An 18,442-nucleotide genomic window follows, 5' to 3' on the forward strand; every position below is an offset into this window, starting at 1 on the left:
GCAAGCTGATTTGATTTGAATTGATTTGCTTGTTTCTGGAAAAAAAAAGACCCCCCTTGCCAAAACCTTAGCTGTGCTGGTTGCCACAGATAGACCAAGGTCTTTCTTTCCACCTCAACAACACATTGTAGGGCCCCTGAATTCTTCTATCTGCTGTGATTATGTACAAATGGCCTTCATTTGCCATCCATTTCAAAGCTGTAGTGCTGCATTGTGACTAGAGGCAGATGACGCAGACCAAATTACAGCGGGTTTGCTGCCTGAAAAGGATACTCACACAATAGGCTTTGTGAAGTATTCCCTTCAATACGTCGCCATTATTCTCACCTTTGTTGGTATTTCTCTCTATGTTTCAGGAGCATCTTTGGGTTCTAGATTGCATTTGTGGTGTTAGTGAAGAGTGGGGGGTTGAAAATACTTACCTCTTATGTCTCTTGTGCTATTCCTTCAATAATATCAAGGGTAATTGATTTTGTGATAGATTCGTTTTTTGTTTGCTTCCTAGGTTTGCTTTTAATTTCCTTCATTATTAATTATGTTGTTTTATTGTTTTGAAGTTGCAGGTTAATCGAGATCTCAGGAGCATAAATGTAAAAATAGGGATATTTTTTGCCTCTAGATTAAACTGCCTTTCTCACTTTAGTCAGATTGTTTACACAGTAAGCAGACGAGAAGTAGTCTAAATGACTTCAGTTACCAAGAATCTTCCTAGAAAACAGTTGCTCCCAGTTGCCTATTGACTTTTTTACCTTCTTCTTTCCTGTTTTCTGCTAGCATCTGATATACTTTTTAGTTTGTCTTTCAAACTGTCGTATTGGTAGCTACCACTAACTGGCCAGCTAACTAGTTAGTAGTTGATATCTTATGAGCAGTGTTGGGTAAGTTACTTTAAATTAGTAACGTAGTTACATTACTAGTTACTTCTATCAAAAGTAACTCAGTTACTTCAAGTTACTCGTTACTTTCAGAGTAACTAGTTACTTTCAGAGTAACTAGTTACTAGGGAAAGTAACTTTGGTTTTACTCAGAATTCTCTTGTTAATGTGTTGCTTCCGTAACTGGATACCCAGCAAGATTGCCAGTCTTCTAGCTTGCTTACTTGCCACAAGTGCACTGTGCCACCTACCAATAGAAAGGAAAAAATAATGTGCACATTTCCACGAGAGAAATCCCACTCCTGATTCTATCCTAGCCTGCTTTTTACATCCAACACAAAAACTGCAGTCGTGGTGCTTTCGATTGTACTCAGAACTCGGAAATTCTGCCTTCTGAATAGGAAGATGTAGGTAACACCAGACTGCAGATGAGCTGCATACAGAGCTGGACTGGGACAAAAAAATCGTCCCGGGCATTTTGACTAGAGACCGGCCCACCATTATAGGAAAAATCATAAAGCCTTTGAATGAAAACAAACACTGTTGTGACAGTGATGTGCACTGTTTTGATGGTACATATGCATCAATCTATCAATCGTTTGTTGCAAGACTCAGATAATTATTTTTTTTAAAAGTGAGACATTTTAAATGAGAATAAGAAAGTATTCCCTTGTGCCCCCTTTCCTTTTTAATGCCCTACATGGACCCCTGGCAACACTTTGCTAGACCTGCCCCTGCACAGTTACCAGCTGTCAGCTACCTAAAAAAGGATAATGGTGTTATTTGTCTCTCAGAAACAGTTCATAACTTCCCTTCAACTCATTCCTGTCACCTGAAAGGTAAACCTGTTTCTCCATCACAGCTCTGATGATTCAGTAAGGACATCTCCTGGTTTCATCTTCATGTTTCCCTCTCATCACATAACCAAACCGATATCATGACCAGCAGGTTTACAGCTGTGGCTCCAGCCAACATCAGCTGATACTAGAAATTAATATTAAATAAATTCTAACAACAGCTGATCAAACGTGCTGCTGTTGTTTACCGCGACATCCGCTGGTTTCCTCTTTCTGCCGCAAAGTGGGCGATAAATAAACAAGAGAGAAAAGCCGATCAGCTGATCATTGATCAGTTTCATGATTGAAGTAGAAACAGGAGAGGGAGGGTGAGAGGATGAGAGAAGAAGCTGTGCAGCGTAAACACAGAATAACTCCAGCTTTGTGTCTTTTTCATTGTAGCTGAAGTCCGGGACAAACTGTTCCTTTTCACCTCAATACGAAACACGTAATATTTTCTCTGAATACGAGACGATTCCGTTTTTTACGGCACGGTTGTCAACTCTAATAATTAACCTTATGAACAAAATAAAGTTCAACATCAGTAACATAGCACCCACCCAGCTGTATAGAAACTCCGTCATGCTAGCTAGCACGCAGTACGAAAAAGTCAGCATAACGAAAATAAACTCCACCTAACCCTGGTTCATATCTGACCCAGATGGACTGCAGGTTATAACTTCTTACCTGAAGTTCAGTTCACCTGACACTCTTGGACCAGCAGCCGCTTCGGGTCTCTCCTCTTGCCTCCTTTTTCCTTCATCCACCTGCTGGCTTCCACCACTTGCTAATGTTATTGAATCTGTGGAAGGTCCGCGATAGCCACCACACGAAGTAACGAATAACGAGCCTATCTAAATCCCAGTAACGAGTAACGCGTTCCCGGTTTTGGGATAATAACTAGTTACCGTGCTCGTTACCACAATAATAATGTAGTTACTGTAACGCGTTACTTAATAACATGTTAGTCCCAACACTGCTTATGAGTAAAAAAAAAAGGCTTTTAAGTGCCATTGAATTTAACATTGATTAAAAAAGTATGTAAAACCTTTTTGAATCCCAAAGTTTCCTTCTGTTTTGCTACCGCCTTTCACATTTGCATTATTGCAGTCAGTTGTCTTTTTCCACATTTTTAGTAATTATCCGATGCCAGTCAGAGAGATTAATATAGAGTGTTTTTACAACACAGCAAAGGTAGACAGGCAAGAGAAGCTCTGAAAAAAGTGATGTGTTTAATGTTTTAACAGCTGTTTCCCTGAACTTTGTTTCAGCTGAAGGGCTACTGCAGGTGTGGCTAGGTAGATGCTTATCTGAGACGTAGCCAGCTACCAAGGCCAATTCAAGGTACCAGTTGTTATTCCAGACTTTTTACAATCTGGGGAATTTATATATCTTGTTTTGATCAAAATTTTCCTATAGTGCATTTAACAGCCCAGAGGCAGACAGAAGCTGTTGCTTTCACCTGAAGCTGTGATGCCGGATCAGTCAATACACTTTAGGACTTCATTTCCTCAGTTCCCTCTTTCTCTCTGTATGTATGAAGGCGTGTGCGCTTTTCTCAACAGTTCGGTAAGCTGCTGTCATTTTATTATAGACATCTGCTTATAAGCAACAAAGTTGTCAGTTTCCTGAGTGCAACAGTTATCTTGTACATAATAAAGATGCTCCTTCTAATTTGTCTATATTAGACTTTGATTGGCACCAATTTTAGACTCCAGCAGATGGAGGCATTACTAAATGTTGGTTATGAATCGTTTGTCTGGTCTAGTCCTTGGTCTGACCATCCATGGTTTTCAATGGTCGAGCAAGCTTTCACTAGCTCGTCCCGGTTACCCACTCCTCTCCTTTATTATTATTTTTTCAAAACACAAAGATGTTGCCATGGTGATGTAATTGAAAATCATTACATCTCAAACAAGTATTGTTGAGGTGACTATTCACAAGTCTCACCTTTTTGTCTTCCTGTTTTTTTTTCCCCTTCCTAGTAAAAAGGAAGTGCAAAATCCATCTGTCCTTAGTGCATCATTGTGCAAAGGCTCTTTTTTAATCCCTCTTGCGCTGCCCATCCACCCCATAGCCAAACCTATTCAACACAGGGTCTTATTCACCACTTTATGATATAAAACACAGAGCTAGTTAAAGTTCATTTGAGTTCAGTTAAATCTTGAGGGATTCATCATTACATATTTACTGGCTGAGGCTGATCTTGCTGTAAGGTTCTACCCTCGTCCCATTGATCTAGTGCGCATGTTCACTCCCGAGGTTACAGGACGTGCTTCCATTTGCATAAGGCCCTGGGCAAGGTTCTTTCCACCATTGATTGGCCTGTCCATGAGCGCCCCGTGCCTTCTCACATTGATCACTTTGTTTTTTCCCGGAGACAGTGCTACTCAGAGTTCAGCTGCAGCTCTAGCATATCAGACCTGCCGGAGGAAGAGAGAGAGGGACCGACGGAGGGAGAAAGGAGAGAAAAAAGAAAGAGAGGGGCAAGATGGAGTCATAACTGATAGATGGAAAACCAATAATAATGCACCGATATCTTAATACTTTGCATACTTTTTTCTATGAGTTTTAGAACTATCAAAGTATGAAACACTTTCCATTGCCACCTACGTTATCCCTCTTTCAGCCCGTGTTTCCTCGAGTAAGCTGCTTAAGAAAGTAGGATTCAGTAAAATCGCACACAATAAAATATATAAAACATTCAGCACACTCAAACATATATTGCCTTTTCTTCTACCTGAAGTACTGCTGAAATTGAGCAGACCTCCTCCCTTCCTGTTCATCCTCGCCCTGGTCTGCTTGTATCAGTGTGCTACAGAGCAAACTCTCCTCTAAGCTGTCTGTTACTTGTTTTCTCTCTCCCTCTCAGTAAAACTGTCTTCCTTGTAGGCTGCTTGGACAGTCTTCCCTCACTTTACCTTTCACTTCCTCAGAGAGGATGCTGTCTAGGCTTGCTCACGGTTTCTCTGCTGTCAACCATCCATAGTCTTACTGTAGTTGTGAATTCTTATAAAGGCTGAAGATGTACAGCTATATTTCTTGAAGTATTTACTGAAGTAGACTTATTTCACTCAGACAGGTCTAATCATGCAGTCATGACTTTGGGTGTCGCATAAAGCCATACATGCATTTTGACTTGTGCATATGTGCCATTGTGTCTTTATCCAGCATGGCGTCAGTAGCGGCGCAAGGATCAGATTCCCATGATGCACCTCTTCTCTTTGTTCTGCTTTGTGAAAGCAGTGCGCAGCTTTGTCTGCCTTTCCCGTTCCACTCAGCTCGTTGCCTCAGCGGCAAGGTCTCAATCTCTTCCCTCTCTTTTTCTTCAGACCTCTATCTTTCTTTTATTCGCTCTTTAATACGCATTGGGCACTGTTATCCATTTTCCCCCCACTCCTCTCTCATTTATTGCCTTTTTCCTTTACATGGCAACCAAATTCGCCGTAATTCTTACTTTCCCTTTGCCCCTGTTTTTTTTTTTTTTTTAAATGTCAAACCACTCCCTCCTGCCGCTGCTTTTTGTGGATAAAATACTTCTAAGCTTCTTTGGTGACCCTCCTAGTATCTACTTTCTTTTACCACTTAAACTCGCCTCTTTTCATTTTCTTGTTTTTATTTGGTTTCATGGTGTATATGGTATTTTACTTTGTTCTTTGCTCTTCCCCTTTGCTTCTGATTCAGTCACTTTCTTTTCCCTTCCCTCTCTTAACCTCAACTTCACACCAGATTTTGCCGCTCTATTCTTTCCCAGCGATTCTTATCCTTCACTCGAGAATGACCTCACTCCTCTCTCCTTCACACTATTTTTTATGTCTTTTAGATTTGTCTTTTTCAACCATCTCGCCCTAAAACCACTCATTTTTCCCAGTGATTCATCATTCTCGCACTTCATGCTTACAGTCTTAAAGAAGAAGAGAAAAAAAATCCCTCGAGTGCTGTTTATTTTGTGTGAAATCATTTTAAATTAAATAGCGATCTCAACCTTATAACTCAGTACCATCAAGTATGTCAAATAATAAGTGATCGTAAAATGCAAGTTTAAAAACTTTCCCCAAATATTTACCAAGTGGATTGTTTTTTTTCTCCTTTTTTACTCTGACTTGTCTTTTATCATCTCACATTCGCTGTTCCCACTGTGGTATTTTCATGCATTCACCTGCTGTGTCTGGGTGTGTCATCTGGTTACGACCTAGGTCACCTTCACCGAAGAGGGAATACAAGTGCTTGACACGAGGTTTGAATGTGTTGAAGATGACATGTTGACAGCTCAAATGAATCACTTGTCACGTGTCATTTTTTTTCTTTCCCACTTGTTAATCCTTCGGTAAGAATACAATATAGGAGAGGAATCTCGAGCCCATACCGGGGTTGCAAATTGTCATGCAAGCATCGCTCGATTTCGACACTTGGAATCCAGTTTGCTTTTACGTTTTTGTTGTTTTGCTTTTTATTTTTCCACTCTGCCCTCAAGACTGTGAATGGTCTCATTCTGTGGCAAATGTAGCAGGGAGAATACGTCTTAGGGATTGAAAGGAGAGAAAGTGTTGTGTTTGAAAAGCTGTGAGGCACAGCTAGGCGGATCCTGGTGCAAATGTCAGTGAACTCAGTGACTCTAGGGTTGAAGTTTAAACCCTCTCTCATTTGCTCCTCTTTTCTGTCTTTCTTTTTATTCTCTTTTCCCTTTTTGCTTTTTGTCTTTCAAACTCTGCATCTTCATCCACTTCATCCTCTATCTCTCTCCCTCTTTCTCTCTCTGTCTGTCTACGACTGCTTTTAAAGTTCAGTGACTGCTGTGTTGGTTTTCTGTGGTATCGGTCTAAACCTTAAGTACCAGGGTCACAGGAATTTTTTAGTGCCTGTCATTTTTTTGTGTCAGTGCATAACTTGCAGTGCGTAACTTGTGGGGTTTGTTTTCTACTTATAAGTGCAGCGTTTAAGCCGAAGGCACATACTGATGAGACTGATGGTAAATGGAAAACAGGCAGTGCCACAGTGTTTCAGTCGGTTCATTTTTTTCTGCTTTTTAAACTTGGTTTATCCTATATGGGCTATTCAGCTGATATATTCCCAATTCTATAGCCTTCAATACTCACGGAAAGCCTTGTTTGAATCCTTTATGGCAGTTTTTTCCATGGATGTGTTTTAGTTATGTACCTGCAGTAAAACATATTTAATTTTTTAAGCCTGGAAAGCCGACAGTGAAAAGAGATGAACTGTTTTATGTGCCATTTTAAGGCTTTATGTGCTGTGAAATACGATGGGGTTATGAAAGACCAAAGGAAGGTAGAGTGAGGAAGGGAGAAGGAGAGTGAGGCAGAGACTCCTGGTGTGGAGCACCCTTTGATGTCTTAGCCGGCTCGGAGTTGAATATGGAGCTCACTGAAGGGTAGGCCTTGTTTCATGGTGGGAATATGAGGCTGATCCTGTGGTCCGATTTAAAAAGAAAAAGAAAAAAATCGTACACACATTCACAGATTTTTTTTTTAGAAAATACCATATTTGGGTATAAATGTTTTCATTGTTAAACCAGAGTTTTCATTTTACTCCATAAGGCCTGTTTGTTGTCCCAGTGAACTAGTTTTTGATTCCTCCCTTCATGATGTCAGTAGTTCATGGTTCATATTCAGATCAGTTAGCAGGCAAGGGTCTTTGAAAGCATGTGTGTCTCTGTCTCATATATATTCTGCGTTCCTATTAGATGGCTTCACACTTGACTATTCCTCTGGACTCCGCTGACACTGGCTTTCATGCATGGCCTGCCTCTACCTCTTTCTTTCTCCACCACTTACGTTCTTACTTTTGTGGCCTTGAGCATTAAAAATAGCTCGGTGGTGTCAGATAACTTTTAACCTCATCACCACCAACCAACTAACATGTTCAGTAGATCCCCATCCCCCATCATCGTTTGTTAACATCCATCTCTTCTTCTGCCTTGTTTTCTCCATCCTCGTATTCCTTTCACCAGTCTGGCTCCTTCCACCCGCCGCCCTGACTGTGCCTTCCACACGTGAAGCCATTTTTCTCATGAATTAAGCCTCTTCACCTCTTGCCTCCCTTCGCCTCTATCTCTCCGCGCTCCCTCGCTGTCCTTTCATTTCTGTTTTCGTGGTGTTGCTTAGGGTGATGGTTAGTTGGTTTGGTCTGAGTTCTCTTTGATGAAAACACTAGGGGGCACTGCCTGTCCTTTGTTACCCCTCTCTTTTCCTTAGAAGGTTTCGATGCTTGTGTATTTTTGTATGCATGCTTCGTCTTTGTCTGCCTGACCATGCATGTGCTCTTGTTTGTGTTTGCATTTTGTTAAAAATCAGTCCCTTGTCTGTAATGGATGACACAGATCTGCACTGAGACAGACAGGAAGGCAGACAGGCGGCAGGTCTCTGGTGGTCACCGGGGCCACTGCTCAGCACCCATCCGCGTCCCCCTGTCCTCACACTCACCCCCTGTTTCTGTTTGGTGAACCCAGGGGTGTGGGTTAATGAAAAGGGCTTGGACCACTGAGAAGAACGACAGTCATCTCTCAGCCACCTCTGCTCACCTCCAGCCCTCAGAGACTCTCACTCCATGACAGGCCCCCCCTCTTCATGTCTCTCTCCCTGTTTCGGCCTCTATCCCCTGGGTCATACCATATCATCTGGCTGCCCATTGGCCGCCAACAAAACACAGCATTTGAAAATGATAAAAAAAATAAATAAGAAGGACGGTGGAACATTTTCAGACTGGAGAATGTCTGTAAAAACAAGTGCACGAGAACAACTGTCCTGTTTATTCAAATGCCTAGCAATCGGACTAGGATTTGGATGCCACTGTTGAGAGGAGACGGAGAGGACGCAGACCTTTGTTTCTGTTTTGTTTTTACTCTGCTAGTCGGCAGCTTCTAGTTTCGCTCCACTTCGTGTGGATACCCCAGCAGTACTCTAGTTTTGTTCTTTGTATCCTTTGTATATTGCAGAAGCTATAGTTTGCAATTAGTGACCATGTTCTTTTGCCTCATTTATCGTTAAGTCCGCTGATGAATGTGATTGTTTTTGAAGAAAACCGAATTATTGATTTGCGTTGTTGTCTATGGTGAGGAGACAGCTGATGAGGGGTGTTTGATAGTGCTAATTGGCAGCTCCCATCCATGCAGTGTGTGGTTGGTGGTGGGTTGGGGCTGGGCGAAGTGAGGCGCTGTTATTGTTTAGAGGTGTCAAACCCAACACAGAACAAAGAGGACGGGAGAAATGTGCTGCGCTCGCCCATCAGTGTGCTGAATGCAGCTTATGCACACACGTGCACGCGCGCGTATAAATATATATTTTATATATGTATGAATGCACATGTGTCTGTCCACCCAGGCACATATCTCACACAATAGCACATTACCTGACGTCATATATAGGGTTCACTCGTGCTGACATGCACACACATACACACAGACGGTGCACACACGGAGAAAAAAATATTTTAAAATGACAAGATAATCACTACATTCAAACTTACCTTCAGCTCTGCATAAATGCCTTTCTCTGAGATAAACTAATAAATATATTTTCTTTTCAAATGTGCTCTACCGAAGGCCCTAATTACCATACGCTGACAAAGACCTGACAGAAGTGTAATAGTTAAAAGGTAATTTCACTAGAAGTAGGAGTTTGGGTAGGGAAAAGGGTCAGTGACACCCCCTCCCCCACTACCACCACCGAACCTACCCATCCACCAGCCTGCCTCCACCTCTCTCTTTAACGATTTACTCACGCGTTTCGAGGACTTTTTGCATGATTGACTGACAAGGTCTTTTTCCGAAATAGCATCTTCAGTAATAAGAAATAATTGACTCCCCCTAATCAAAAAAGGGTTCATGGAATCCACAAACCCAACTGTAATCTTCTGTGGCATTTCCAGCAGAATTGACAGTCCTCATAGCTTCAGGCTCTATACCACTTTGATTTAATTGCTTTTTTTTATAAGATTAATAATATGCTTTATACGGAGTTATGTGTGTGTGCTCTGTGTGTGTGTGTGTGCGTGTGTGTGCCCATTTTCCTCTTCTACAGCTTTGTTTTTAATCAACAATATCACTTGAAAAGAACTTCAACCGGTGTGCCTTTTTTTTCTTGCGAGGTTTACGTTTAATTTGTTAAATACTGTAGTAATTTTTTATGTACTCAAAAGAGGAAGGAATGTTGTTGTTGTTGATCACATTATTATTATTATTATTATTATTATTATTATTATTATTATTATTATTATAGTCCTCTGATTTGATATTAAATCTGGTCCAACAGAGTATTTTGTGATATAATCTAAAATGAACTTTTTTTTCTTTATCCGGTCTATAAAATTGGCTAATTGAATTACTTTGTGTTTTCTTAAACTCTGCTTCAGTATTATTTTTTTTAGATTTTGGTCTCATGTCTTGATTACTTTGGGCATAAATATAATAATAATTTAAGTGAGCATGCCTTGCGAACTGCAAAGTTTTTTACATGATGGGGAAAATTAACTTGGAGCTACCCCCAGCCTGTCCAATTTGTAATATGGCCTCAACCCCTTCCCCTCTCTTTCTTTTCTGACTCATCTTTCCTCTCGTTAAAAAGCTGTTTTAAATCATGGCTAGTGGCAATGAGAAGTTAATTTCAGATTGTTATATATTACCATTAATTTCATTTGGCCTTCTGTAAATTTCCCTCCCTCACTCTCTTCTGCCTTTGAGTACAGCAAGTTCACAGAGCCTTTTCCTCTTTTCTTTTCTTTTTTTCTTCTTTTTCTGGCCCCTCTCTTTTGTCCTTGCCCTGCGGCACAGGAGACGAGCAAATATGAAGGAGCAGAAGATGATAACTGATGGGAGGAACACTTTCGTTGTCATTTTACCTCCCCTCCCCTTTCCTTTTTTTCCGGAACTTTTTCCCATGTGTTTTTCAAGTGGCCCGGGTAGTTTAAGCACACACTTCTACTAAGTAGGGTAGTATGCTTGTCCATATTAGGGGTTTTTTGCTGTCTACTTTTACTTCTCTTTCTTTTTTCCTTATTTAAAGTGAAGGTGTATGACTCTCCACCGAGATATTTGGTATATTTGGCCATGAGCAGACACAACCCTTTCAAAGAACGTACAGTAGCTGGACTTTTTGTCTTGATCTGTAAAACTATAAAACTGGATTTGTATGAAAACTAAAAAACTTGTAAAAAGAAAGCTTGAGCTGGGAAAAAAGAAGAAACAGGCTCTGTTCCCAAAAACAACAAGAATGGGGGAAAAAAGATTAAAATTTAGCTGTACTTCACCGTTCTCATAACAAATTTAGAAAAATTGGCTGGAAATTCCCACAATGAAAATTCCAACTCATAGCTTGTTGAAATTTTCTCACTACACCCCAATTTAGAAATGTTGGCTTCGATGCCAACTCTGGGCTCCGTTAGTACAAGAAATCAGTGTTTATCAGCCCCTAAGGCTGTGTGTGTCTTAGAAATGGACAGCAGTACCCAATGGATATTTAACACATTAGCTTTGGCAGAGCAGAGAGTGGTGTGAAAACACACTGATTTCCTAAGTGGCAATCATATCAGCCTCACCATCACAGAGGCAGCAGAGAGCAAACATCTGTGTGTGTGTGTGTGTGTGTGTGTGTGTGTGTGTGTGTGTGTGTGTGTGTGTGTGGGTTCAGGAAGCCCTTGCTTTTCCTCAGTGTCAGTATCACCCTGAGTTATAACCCAGAGGTCTCACCCTCCTCCCCCATCCACCCTTGTTAGGCCCTCTCGTTCACTCCCTGCCTCTATCAATCCCATTCTCCCTTGCCCTCTCCATCCTCGTCTCCAACTGAGAGTCACCCATCCAAATCTATGTTAAAACAGGGTCATCCCCCGGTGTACACTTAAAGACTGTCCCTTTAACCTGCTCCGAAATACTTAGGGCTATTATTATAGCTTATAAATCATTAAGAAAGTTTAATTATACAAAAATTTCATGGTAGAAATGTGCAAGCTGACACATGGGAAGGGGAATTTAATGGGCCAGCAAGTCCCAGCACCGTGAGGGAAAATATTGAGGTTAGGTTTCTATTTTACAGCATTGCCGGAGGGTTGGGAAACAGAGAGAAAGACAAGAAAGAAGCACTTTTAGAGTAAAAAAAAGGAGAGAAAAGACAACGAGGAGGCCTGTGTGCGCTTCGCAAAGTAACTTTCCCATTCCAAACTTTAGATTGAAGCTGTTAATATGGCCACTGATTTGGGAACAATAAAGTCACTATCCACGATACCTTGTGTCACTTATCATGAGAAAAATACAATTAAATTAAAAATTAATTTTTAACATGCCACAGTTTCACTTTGTAAATAAAAATTTGTCTAGATAGATTTACAATTTGAAGAATTTCTTTTAGTGTCACTAAGAAATTTAAAAAAATAAAAATTCCAAATTGTAATGTTACAAATATTTGTCCACTTCTTAACTGTCCGTGTGATTTCAGAGAACATTATGGGTGTACTATAAATGTATTATAAATACTACCACTGTCCAGATGTTAATAAGAAATTGTTAAATTTTGTTGTAGTAACTACACCTTGTTGCTGTCCATTTAAGCTGCTGCTTAATTTACCATGTGTTCACGATTTGTAAATAAGCTGTTAGTGAAACCCTGTTGGAATTCAAGCATTTAAGTGCTTATGCAATTACATGTCGCTATCAGGAAGAGCGAGATTGATGTAGAAAATCTGTGACTATGTGAAGAGAGCTTCGCTAAGCTCCAAACAGCCTGGCCTCACCAGCCAGATGTGCAAATGCAAATTAGTCAAGAACCTCTCAGTTCACTTTGGATTTCCACAGGATGTTATCAGCCAACGCAGGGCAAAGTGCCTCTGGACACAGTTGAAATAGATCATATCAAACCTGTCCCATATTACCAAAAAACCCCCAAAACAAACGGTGATAAGTCCAGGGGGCCAATGTGCCTAGAATCTCTGGCTTCCGGGCAAACAGAAAGTAGTTTAATGAATATACACATACAGTATTACATATAAAAACTCTCATTCAATCCTGTTAATTTGTATTAAACTAATAAACCTGTAATAAACTAAATTAATCGGGTTTAGGGCTGTCTCTTTTCTCTGTCACACTATACTATTATTTACGATAAACTTTTTTCCGACACCATTCATCCCTTTCTTCTTGCCCTTTCTCTCTCCTCCTTCCTGTCTTCCGATCTTTCTCTTGTTTTCCATGTGGGCACAAGCGGGGCGCAACGCCCGCAGCCAGCAGGTTTCCTGGCATGCAGCTCCTCATCCTCTGCCTTTTGTTTCCACCAGTGAACAACCATTCTCCACCTCTGCTGTGTCAGTAAATATTTATTGGCCTTCCTTTTCCTCATCACCCCCACTGTTGTCGGTGCGTGTCTGTGCGCCTGTGAGTGCGTGTGGTTTGCATGTTTATACACACACAGAATCCTTCCCAGCGCATACACTGACATGCGCTACCTCCCTCTACCCAGTGTCCGGTGCCGTCACTCACACATCTCAGCAATGCCGCCCCGTCACCCCGTCCCTCCACCCACCATCCTCTGTTTCTCTCCATCGCTCCATCATGCTTTTGGCGGACAGTCGTGAGAGGAAACAGCGGAGGAAGTTATTGCAGTTTTCTCCTGCTCTGTCACTCTGCCTGCCACAACAGAAGTTTATGCACCTGAGAGAACCAGAGGGGGGGGAAACCCTGCAAGTAAATGCATGTGACCTCAGCGAGCAAAACCTCTGCACACTCCCACCACACTAAAGGTTGCACATACACAAACATACTCCCTCTCGTTCCCTAGGGCCCAGTGGCCTCATGCTAGAGAGGCCTTCCTTCCTGCAGTTAAGACAAAGGAAACCGGGGACCGACAGGGGACCTGAGGCCGCTGCTTCAAAGCCACAGGAAGCGCCAGTGTTGTCTCTTCCTGTGGAGGGTGTTGGAGCGTGGAGGGTCAGCTGCCTGTGTTTTCACAGCCAGGGACGAACAAGGATGAGTGTGTTGTGTGTGTGTGTCACATCATTGGTAAGATATCTGAACACGCTGCACTCCAACTCCTGTCCGCCCTCTATGACCTCAGATCACTTCCTAGCTACACATTAGTATGTAGAAATAAAAGAGACAACACATGTACAGACACACATACACCATCATCATCATCATTCCTGTGGTCAGTCAAGTTCTGGTTAAAAGCCGAATCCAGATAAGCATAATCAACCTAACTGCTATTTATCTACATTGTCCTCATTAATTTTAGATGGAAATGATAGGAAATGGAGTCTCTGTGAAAGCAGCAGTCAGTTTGTTTTCCCTTGCCTAGTGCTTGCTACTGTCTTTGCAGAGTCCGCACATGCCTTCAATGTGTACATGTTTGCATGTGTTTGTGTTTGTGCCCCTCTTCCAATGTTGTTGTATATGGATTTATGGGGGTGTATGTGTTAGTGTGTCTGAGCCATGTGTTTTCAAACCTTCCGGTGTGCACCCACATGCGTGTTTGTTTGTTTTTTCTGTGTTCGCCCTGGCTTCTCTGATGCTCTCCTCTTACTCTCTGGCAGGCACAGGACAGTTAATCAATCAAATATTTAAGCAGTGCTTCAGTGCTCAGTGGGTAGTCCTAGATTATCTGTGGCTGTTGGCAGTGCATGGCGCAGCCACATTATAAGCCTTGTCTCTGACTGGCATCATTGCGGGGTGCTTCCCTCTCTCTCTCTTGCTCTCACTCGCTTTCTCTCTTTCTCTCGCCCTTAGCCTCTACTCAGTCTTTGCTCACTCTCACTGACACTCTACATTTTGTCCTTTTTCATTCTCACCTATTTTCTGTCATTCTCTCTCTGTCCCTTGTTTTCCTTTCTCTTGTTTGCTGCACTCTATTCACACTCTCTCTCTCTCTCTCTCTGTGTATAATTGTGGCTTTTCACATTGACTGTCTGACAGTGAGCAAGGCCCCTTAAAGAGCTCTCATCTTTCTGTCTTTGCCTGCTTCTCTCTTTTCTCTCACTCTGCATTCTTTCTAGGGATGAGTCTGCCTGTCTCCCCACAGGGAACTCCATTGTGGATTACCATTCAGTTTTCGCCCAATTATCTAGTGGCTTTTGCTGCCTTTGACACATAATTATCAAAGGCCTAAATAATTGTCTTTATTATTGCCGGTGTTTAGATGTAGCGTCAGTGGAGCAGTCATGAGCAAGGGAGCGTCACGGGGAGAGGAGAGAAAATGAAGTATTTATCTCGACCAGAGATTAGCTTAGCATGCTGTTAAATGATGTCTCGTCGCTTATTTCAACTCCTAGTCCAGATAAATAAACATGATTAATATGCCCCCCCCCACCCCCCTCCCCTCCTTCATACACACACCCATCGCATATCATATTCTGTGTCAGTGGTGAAAATAAGATTATGCACAACAAAAAGTCTAGCAATTAGCTGGCTTTGTAGTAGGAAGCAGCTTAAAGCGCTAAACACTGTACTTTACTGAGGGCCGTGTGAGAGGTCAGGTACAAGACACATGGGTTATAGACAAGTCTGCGTGTGTGTATCTGCATCTGTTTGAGCGACTCCAAATGCGTGGGGGTTGGCTGTTTCATAGAGCTTGTGAAAAGCTGGATTTAGCAGAGTTGTGCCAACCGAGGGGGTCAGAATATGTGATATTTGTGGGTCTCTTTAGCAACCAGGCCCTCTGCAGAGAAATCAAAAAGAAATGGTTTACGAGGAGGGGGAAAAAAGGGAGAAGTAAAAAGAGGGAGAAGGATTTCAAAGTTCATCCAGAGTTTGAATGTATGTGGGTTGAGGGTGAGCTCAAGTCTGCATCGTCAGTTGTGACTCAGATTTGTTATCGTGGTTCAAAAGAATATAAATGTGATGCTAGTTGGGGTCAAATCGAATCCATATCACAGTGAGGGAGTGTGTTCAAAAACTGCACGGCCATGAAAATGGGTAAAGAAATTGTGTTTACACTGTTTTTTTGTGGCGCTTTAAATCATGCTATTAACAAATCCCTGATAATTGCGCTGAATTAGACTTACAGTGCTGTTATGATGTAGGATATAGATAAACCACATTAGGCAGGTGATAAACAATTCATCAAATTCTTCTTGGGTGCGTGGCGGCTGCCCTTTAAGTTCCGGCTTCCAGATCAAACCCCAGAGCATTGGTCCCATTTAAACATAATCTTCTACTTATGTTTTAGTAACCCAGAGAAAGCCCATTTGCTTCAGGGATGCTGTTCTGATGTTGACTCTTTGGTCCGATCTCTCTGTGAAGTGGGACGAGGGAAAATAGAATTTTCCTCCTGGGGATTAATAAAGTATTTATAAATACTCTTTGTTGTGCACATCTGCCTGTATGTGTCTCCTTTGTCTAGCTTTATCTCCATAGTCCTTTCTGGGGGTTTTTCTCCCACTTTTGATATCCACTGAGCTTCTTATAGTCTTCCGCCTTTATACTCCTCTTACATTTTTTTACACACCAGCCCCACATGTCCAACATCCACCCACACCCATTTGAACTTTACTCTGCTTATCCAGCTGCTCTAGCATTAAAGGAAAGGCCAGCCGAGAGGCGGCAAATGTCTCAACATCTGTGTGTTGGTTTTAGTTCAACAAGTATTTCCACATGTTTCTTTTCCTATTTCCCTGTCCGATACTTGACTGATCACAACAGCTGGCTTGTTTCCTTGTAAAAGCTGCTGTCTGCAGTTACATAGTGAATTAGCACATTTAACATTGCGGGTATACGTGGCTAACACTAACTCACAGGCCATTGTGGTGTGGAATGATGAGTCATATGAAAAAACATCTTACACTGATATCCACTGGAGAATATTTGGCTTCGTGCTTCTGCTTGTGAGTTAACAGCATTACTCTCTTAGAAGAAGATACAGACCTGCTTAGATTATGCTTTCAACATGCAGCTAACCACAGATGTCATTGTGGCTTGTAAAACATGGGACCCAGTGGGTGTCAAAATTACTGTGGTTAACGGCCACACGGCATAGAACACTCTCTCCTGGAGTCATTATTTGTCAACCTATTACCCCAAGTGTTACCACAGCCAAGTGCATGTGTGGAGGCATTGCGGCAATGAGAGCTGTCAGAATGAGTGATTGATATAGGCACTGGTGAGAGATGGAGTTCTTTGCTCCTTAATCTTCGGTTGAGGGAAGCAGACTTTGTTTGGTGAGATTTCCTAATTTGTTAGCACTCCTACTTTTAGCAAATTTACAACAAAGTGAATGTCTTTGAGTAGCAAATGATAGAGAAACTTAAACAAAAAAAAAGGCTAAGAAAAATAAAAGACTTTTTTTGTTGTTGATTTTCATATCATTAAAAATTAGGATGACAGGTAGGCTCTGCCTACCACAACGGAAATAAAAGCAACCGAATACTGTATATTCATTTTAAAAGGTAATTTTAGGATTCTAACAAGTTCTCTTTAACCCTTTGAGGTCTAAGTTGCCATTAGTTTGGTAGTTAGTTATCATTAGATGTCCTCAGCACTAATCCTCACTTTAACATTGGGCAGTCCCAATATGTCATTTTTGTTTTTATTAATGTTCTTTTTTCCATGGCAATTAAGGAACAAAGAAAAAAAATCAAACCTTACCCACATCAAAAACTATATACATATTTTTCAGCTATGGCATGCTTCTCATGTCCTCTCTTATTTCGTAAGTACTTTAGAAGTAAAGTAAATGACATGCTGAAGTACTTTAAACAAAGTTAGGCTTACAAAACAAAAGCCTATTTGACACACTGACAAATGTTTGGTTTTACTTACAGTTCTCCTACAGTTCCTACAGTTTTAATATACCAGCGATGTCAACTAAACCTTACCTATATAGAGTATGTTTAAGTTTTCCTTTCAAAAGAAATACATGTTGGAATCATTGTTTTACAGTAACAATAGTAGCAAGCAGAGACTCATTTGTCTGTCCACCTGGGCATTTGAAAAGATGCTGAGATTTCTGCCCAGGCTTGGGCAATGCTCTCGACTAGGTTGAAGTCACATGCTCAGTGTTTTCCATGGGCAGTCAATCCACTCTTGTTTTCTGGTCTAAACTGGTAGTCCTTTCACTCAGGAAAGGGCCCATTTGGCTAGCACCAGAAAACAAGGCCCTGACTGACACCTCCAATTTTAAAAGGTTGACTTTGCAGCTCCCATGGGCCCAGTTCTGCCAGAGGAAAGCTTTTCAGCCAAGCAAGGATGAGGAGGGATTACAGTGAGGAGTGTGTATCAGTGTGTATGTTTTCGTATGATTCTCTGTGAATGAACCTATATGTCTGGACAATGTCTGTCCTTTTAAACTCTAAAGTTGTGTACTTTTTTTTATTAAGTATGCTCAAGTGTGTACCTCACCTGTCAGGCTGCTTTATTCTTCTCTGATAGTGAAAATGTTCCTTTGGTAGCCTTATCAGGTAGATGATATGAGTCTTTTGTGCCTTAATAGATCCATTTATCTCTATATACTTTAATTTGGCTAGGTATGGGAGGATGTATTCAAATGCCTAATCTCATTTATTGCATAGCCAGCCAGAGCTGCTCTCTTTGATAGCTCCACCTTTAGACAAACATTCATCTCCTTGTCCCATTTTAAACCTCTATGCCCATTAAAAACATGGCTTCATACCTGTGGCTCAAGCCAGTTTTGGTTTAATACCTTTGGGCTTTTATAGGCAAATATTTATCCAGCACAAGTCCCAACTAATGCCTTATATTCTAAACTCTTCCCTCAGCCTTAACCTCACCACTTCTTGGCATGT

At 41.4% G+C, this 18,442-nt stretch overlaps 1 protein-coding gene across 1 annotated transcript in view; it reads left to right on the top strand.

Moving 5' to 3' along the window:
- The window catches only part of arb2a (ARB2 cotranscriptional regulator A), a 166,439-nt gene that overhangs the window by 80,400 nt on the left and 67,597 nt on the right, over positions 1-18,442 (top strand). The gene's annotated exons all lie outside the window — the stretch shown is intronic.

Source organism: Maylandia zebra, linkage group LG12 (assembly GCF_041146795.1).
Source record: "Maylandia zebra isolate NMK-2024a linkage group LG12, Mzebra_GT3a, whole genome shotgun sequence".
Classification (NCBI taxonomy): Eukaryota; Metazoa; Chordata; class Actinopteri; order Cichliformes; family Cichlidae; genus Maylandia; species Maylandia zebra.